At 45.4% G+C, this 6,697-nt stretch overlaps 1 pseudogene; it reads left to right on the forward strand.

Moving 5' to 3' along the window:
* Positions 1-3,333: 3,333 nt before the first annotated feature.
* LOC105289855 lies at positions 3,334-5,391 on the forward strand (annotated as a pseudogene).
* The last annotated feature ends 1,306 nt before the right edge of the window (positions 5,392-6,697 follow it).

Raw genomic sequence — 6,697 nt, forward strand, 5'->3', positions numbered from 1 at the left:
ACACATGTGAGACATGTGAAGGAAGTAGAATCAAAAGTGTTTGATGATTAGATGCAGGGAGAGGTGGAAAAGAATCCAGAAATAATTCCCAGTGTATCAGCTAAAATTGAGTTTATCTGCAAGTAACAGAGACCTGAAATAATTGGCTTAAACAAAATAAAATTTATTTCTCTCATGTGAAAATCTGGAGACAGGCAGTCCAGGCTGGCATGGCATTTCTGCCCTACAAAATCCTGAGGGACCCAGTCCTTCCAGTTTGTAACTTTGTCCTTCCTAAGGTGTGGACTTCACCAGTGGTCCAAGATGGTAGTTACAACTTCAGCCTCCATTCCAGGCGGGAGTCTAAAGGAAGGGGCAAAAAATAAAGTGCAAAGGGTACACACTAGCTATCCTTTAAGGGAGTTGTAATGGGAGGAGACAGAATGTGGCAAAGATCAGATGGAGGAGAGAGAGTCAGGGGATGGCACAGTGGGGAGGACTCAGTAGTCCTGTGGGAAATCAGGGAGGCCTTCATGGGGGAAATGGCATTGGATCTGAACTTTGCAGGACATGGTATTTCACAAGTGGAAGAGGAAGGTAGGAAAAGGCATGGCATGTACCCCTCCTTAGTGTCTCCCTTGTCCCTGCTGACCCCGTTTTTTTATGTAAATAGGGCAGGCATGTGTACTTGAGGTGGTTGTGTTTGAGCATGACCTTGTTGTGTGTGTGTGTTGAATTCAGTGAATGGTGTGTGTCTCCATGCAGATGTCTACGTGTGTGCCTTTTTGCATGTGGGTATTTTGTACGTGGGAGTAGTGGGGAGTGGATGTGTGCTTCCAAACTATCTGACGAGAAGCCCTGTGGCCTCCTATTCCTGAAGAGGACCAAGGAGTCTGGCTGAGTCTGGGTGGGGGATGCTGGGCTGCCTCAGTGGTTTTGGGTGGAGAGGGGATGGTGCTGACTGAGAGGGCCACTCTCATCCAAAGATGTGGCCCTTTCTTTGAGTGGACCAGGGTCTTTTGTATCCCCAAAACCCTCGTCCTCCTGCCCAGCCTGCGCTAGGAAAATGCAAAGCCTTAGAAGAAGAGCTTATAGGAGGCCCGGAGACAGACTCTGCCCCACCACAGTCAGCCTCTCCCTAGCAGGAGGCAGGAGGGGACAGTTTCTGGTAACTGCCCCCCCTTAGCATGAGAGAGTATCTCTCAAGCCCCCACAGAACACACAGGTCTCTGGCTAGTGGGCCCTCTGGCAACCTCTCCCACGAGCTATAGTGTTTCCAAACTTCTGTGTATGTGAAACTACTCTGGAAAAGTATACCCCCCTGCCTCTACCTGAAAACTATAAGGATTTAATAAATGATTAAAAAAATGCTTTATTAACGGTGTCTATCTGTGGCTCCCTGAGTGCAGCCCCTGGATATGTCTTGATTCCTCTATTTTGCTTCACATGAGGACTTTTCACCAGAAGGACCCAGTTCCCCTGTTGGTTAGGACCATGACAGCAAGTTCTGGACTAGCCCTGTCTTTGTGCTGGCTCCTTGCAGGGAGGAAGCACAGAGCAGCACCCGTGGCAGTGAATGCCTGTGTGTGCCAGCCCGTGTGCCAGCCCGTGGGGTGGGCAGAGGCCAGATGCAGTCCTGTAAGTGCTCAGAGTGGAGGTTTTAGGAGCCCAGAGTAGAGAGGGGTTGCTTCTGGCTGGAGAGCCAGGGGAGGTAACGTGGAGCAAGTGGCACATGAGTGGGACCTCGAAGGAAGAGGAAGTGTTTCCACATCATCTGTACTTCCTGGCTTTCAGTGTCTGGGAGACTAGGCCTGGGCACAGTTGTCCCCCTCATTCCCACATGTGTAAACTCAGGCCCCACATGATAAGGTGACTTACCTAGGGCCACACAGAACACTGAAAGGGCCTAGCCTTTCAGATAGTTGGACTGTTGTTTTTTCCAGTCAGTTCTGCCCCTTTGGGATACCTATGCTTTATCCATCCTGCCCTGCCCATGTCAGGTGAGAACTGGGCTGCAGAGTTGGCGGGGGCCGGGATGTGAGGGCCTGAACATATTCCACCCTCAGATCCAGAATCTGTCCTCCTCCCTCCTATCCCAAGACCTGACATGCCCACTGTTGAGTCATTTCTGACTTATCTTCCCATTTCCTGAAACCAGAAATCTAAGAGTCGTCCTTGATCAGCTCTCCCTAAGCTCCCATACTCCCCAGTTTACCTGCAGAGCATGTCTGGAATACTACTACTAAGACATTTATTCCCTCATTAATTCTGACAACGATGCTCTAGAGTTGGTGCCCAAAGTCTATAGCACGGAGGGACAGAGCCTGGACTCAGCCCTGGCTATCTGTTATTACCACAGGAAGTAGAAGCCACCTACCTCTCTCCAACCACGTGACCACACCGTCAGCCCTCACTTGATCACACCAAAAGCACCTCACTGAACCATGTGACTCCAGTCTTGCCTCTCCAGGACATTCCCTGTGGAGCAGCCAGCAGGATCCTTCTAAAACATATGACCAGCCATATCTTTTTATTGCTCAAACCCCATCAGAGGCTCCCTAGTGCCCTCAGAGTCCAATCTGCTTCAATGTAACCCTCGATGAGGCCTTGCAGGATCTGTCGCCCAACAGAGAGGCAGGTGCTAGCCTCCTTCCACGTCACAGACAACACCAGTGCTGCACTCATACCCCTTGGGTCCCTTTACTCCCTTGATCCATGCCCCCCCATACCTTCACTCTCAACAGTTAGCCATTAAGTGGCTACAGTAGTGTTAGCCACCCTAGAGAGACATTGTAGAAAAGGGCAATTATAAAAGAATATGCTGCATCTGTCACAAGCCTGCGAGCATCTCGAAGGTGGGAAACTGTGATTTCGGGTTCACTAAGTGCTGTGACAAACATAAAATATATGCCACTGCTGGAGGCATGCAGAGCAGAAGCACTCAGCTTGGGATGTCAAGAAAGTCCACCTGGAGGAGAAAACACTTCACCTGAGTCTAGAAGAGTAAGTAAAAGTCTTTTGAGAAAAAGAAAAAAAAAAAAAAGGAAAGATGTTACTAAGATGAAGGAGCAGAGCTTGTTAAGGCTGGAAGACATCAGAGAATTAGGTACAGATAGCCAGACAAAGCCAAGATGCTCCCAGATATTACAGCACAAGTTGGGAAGGGGTGAGAGATGTCTCACCAGCCGTCTGATGGGGTTTTCATGACAGGGTAATCAGCTCCATTTCACTGAGGAAGAGTGTCTGAGGCCCAGAGCGTCTACATGACTGCCTCAAGGTTACAGATTGGTAAGTAAGAACCAACCAGGTTTTCAACATTCCTTTCCCTGCAAGTGGGAGGCCCTGAAGGTGATGATGAAGGATTCAGACAAGCCCGAGGCCTCACTCAGCGGACGGTATTGCGGGCAGGGAGAGGATGCAGTCAGTGACCTCAAAGCCAAGGCTGGAGCCTGTACTGAGGAGAGATTCCTGTGCTTGTCAGTGAAGAGAATTTGAGTACCTCCTATGTATGGCTTGGAGGAACAGAAGCCAGGGTGCACATTCACAATAATTTATGTTTGGATCTTGCTAAGGGTCTGACACAGCCACAAAAGTAAGAACAAACTTTAACTTCAATTTGAAGCTCTTCTCTTGCTTTAATCTAAGCCATGTATCTGGCCTCACTTCCAGGCCCAGGTGGGTGGTAGTGAACCTTTTCACATACCTTCAATGAGGGTTCTTGCTTTTTGAATTATTAAAAGAAAATATCAGGATCACAGCAGTCCAAGCCATTGATTTAGTGGACACAGGCTGTCCCCCAAACTGGAGGTAGTATTTCCAAGATAGTAAGGGTGACATCAGTAGGGGCATTGACCATGAGGGATGTGGTGCAGCCTCCTTGAAAACACCCAGATGGGCTCGAACTGTTTCTGTCTCCAGATATTGCTTGTTGGGGCCAGGGGAAACAATTGCACACGGGACCAGATGGCTGCTGCAGAAGGCCCTGCTGACAAACCATGGAGCTGCTGGATCAAAAGCTGCCTTTAGATGCCAGTGATTCAGAATGAAACAACGATATCAAACTGCGTGAGAACACCCAGACCATCTAGCTCAACTTCCTGACTTTACAGATGGGAAAATGCAGGTGTGTGTGGTGGGGGGAGCTGGAGGCTCGAACGCGGCGGCGGCTAGGGGATCCGCGGCTGGGGCGCGGCTGGGGCGCGGCCGGGCGGGCCTGGGTGGAAATTGAAGCCTCTTGACTCCTACCAGAACCATGTGGTTCCTAATTGGTCTTCATTCACTTATTGATCCCTCCAAGAAATAAATAAGGCCAAACGTCCCAGAAAGCCCAGGTGCTGTTCCAGCAACACCCACTGGAGGGCCCCAAACACCGCTATAGATCGCCATAGCTTCCCATCTCCCACACCGGACGGGTGCCCAGCGAGCGCACTGACCACATCTCCATCACTTCCTGGGTATCACCTCACTTTGCTAGAAGAGCAGAAAGCTGGTTCCCAGCCAACCGGAAACAGAAACGCCATCACGGAGACCAGGCAAGACATTCAAGTCGAAATCTGTAGCCCACCTCCCCCGGTCCCACCAGTTTACACACCTAACATTTGGGAGTCCACAGCCTTCTTCCATTTCAGCCACACTTGGGATCCCCTTAACCAGGAAGTGCCCCAATCAATCAGAAAAGGACATTTCCAGAAGGTCCTTAGTTCCAGTGCTCAGTCCTCAAAGCTGTGGGGAGCTGTCAGCATATGCACTCCAAAACTCACCTTCTACATTCATTGCACCTGATACCCAGAACCCAGAGTTGTCACCTGTAATGAAGGGGTGGTCCCCCCAGTCCAGAGGGAAAACAGCCTGCCGAGCTTCTCCCTTCACGCTAGTTCTCCCGAGGGGAAGTATGGGATGAAGGTCACATGGAGGGGACACGCACCTGTTTACTTACCTCGGGGAGAGAGGGAAGCTGAACAAAAGCCAGTTTTTATGAAAAATTGACTTGGTTTCTCAAACATCAGTCTGAGAAATCTCAAGAAATTGATTACTGGTTTTTATAGAGTTGCTAAAGTCACTTTTCTGGCTCACAATGGAATAATACCAATAACATCAATAGAAGAAAAGATATTTTAAACAGTTTTAGTGTCATAAACAGTTCACTTTACATTTCCTTGTATTAGCCGTTTAAAAATTTAAAATATCTTGTAGTAACTGTTTAGAATGTGTGTAAATAATGGTTGCAAGAAAAAAAAATACAGGATTTGATAAGGAATATGACTTGCTTCAAATCAAGAGTGAGTTCACGGTATAGGTAGAAGTAGAACCCAAAGCTGTCAGATTCCAGATTGTCATTCTTATGGGTTTGGCTGCCTAGAAGGCAGAAAGTTTTCCTTTCCATCTGGGTGAAGAAAAAATGGAGTAAGGTTACTAGAGAAAAGGCTCCACCAGCAACAATGAGAAAACAAAGGTCACTGGTGACCATAACTGTTGCTATTCTTTTTCTTCATCTTTTTCCTCTTCCCTCCTTTCTCCTTCTTTTTAAAATCATAGCCATCCTTTTGGGTGTGAAGAAATATCTTATTGTTGTTTTGATTTACATTTTTCTGATGACTAAATGATGTTGAACTTCTTTTCATGTGCTTATTGGCCATTTGTACATCTTTGGAGGTGTCTTTTGCCCATTTAAAATATTGATTATTCATTTTTTTATCATTGAGGTAAAAGTACTTTACATAATTCTGTGGGTTGTCTTTTCACTTTATTGAAAATGACCTTTGATGCAAAAAATTTTAAATTTTGGTAAAGTTCAATTTTTTGTTGTTGTTTCTTGTGCTTTTGGTGCCATGTCTAAGAAACCATGTTCTAATTCAAGGTCACAGAGAGTTATTCTTATGTTTTCTTTAAGAGTTTTATGATTTTAGCCCTTACATTTAGGTCTTTGATCCATTTTGAGTTAATTTTTGTATTTGGTGTGTGGTAGGGGTCCAACTTCATTCTATTCATGTGACTAGACAGATGTCCCAGCAATGCTGTTGAAAAGACTATTCTTTATTGAATGCTCTTGGCGTTTTTGTTGAAAAACAATTGACGCTAGATGTTTGAGCCTTTTTTTTCTGGAGTCTTAATTCTATTACATTTATCTAGTTGTCTCTTTATTTATTTATTTATTTATGTAGAATTAATTAATTAATTAATTATTTTAATTGAAGAAATGATTTAAATTTCCCCCAGTTGTCTTTTTTAAAAAATGCCAGTACTACACTGTCTTTATTCCTGTAGCTTGGTAGTAAGTTTTGAAATTAAGAAATATGAGTACTCTAATTTTGTTCTTTTTCAAGGTTTCTTTGGGTATTCTGGGTCTCTTGAATTTCCATATGAATTTTAGGATCAGCTTATCAATTGCTGCCAAGAAGCCAGCTGAGATTTTGTGAGGGATTGTGTTGATCTTGGAGATCAACTTGGCAGTATTGCCATCTGAACAATATTGTCTTCTGTTCACAAACATGGAGTTTCTTTCCATTTATTTAAATCCTCTTAATTTCAACAGTGTTTTATAGTGTTCAGTGTACAAGTGCTGCGCTTATTTGGTTAAATTTATTCATATGCATTTATTCTTTTGATGCTGTTTATGAATTTCATATTTGGATTCTTCATTGCTGTTGTATAGAAATGCAACTACTTTTTATACTTGGATCTTGCATCCTGCAACTCGCTGACTTGTTTATGATCTCTC

This window comes from Pteropus vampyrus, unplaced genomic scaffold, assembly GCF_000151845.1.
Source record: "Pteropus vampyrus isolate Shadow unplaced genomic scaffold, Pvam_2.0 Scaffold29, whole genome shotgun sequence".
In the NCBI taxonomy this organism is placed as follows: Eukaryota; Metazoa; Chordata; class Mammalia; order Chiroptera; family Pteropodidae; genus Pteropus; species Pteropus vampyrus.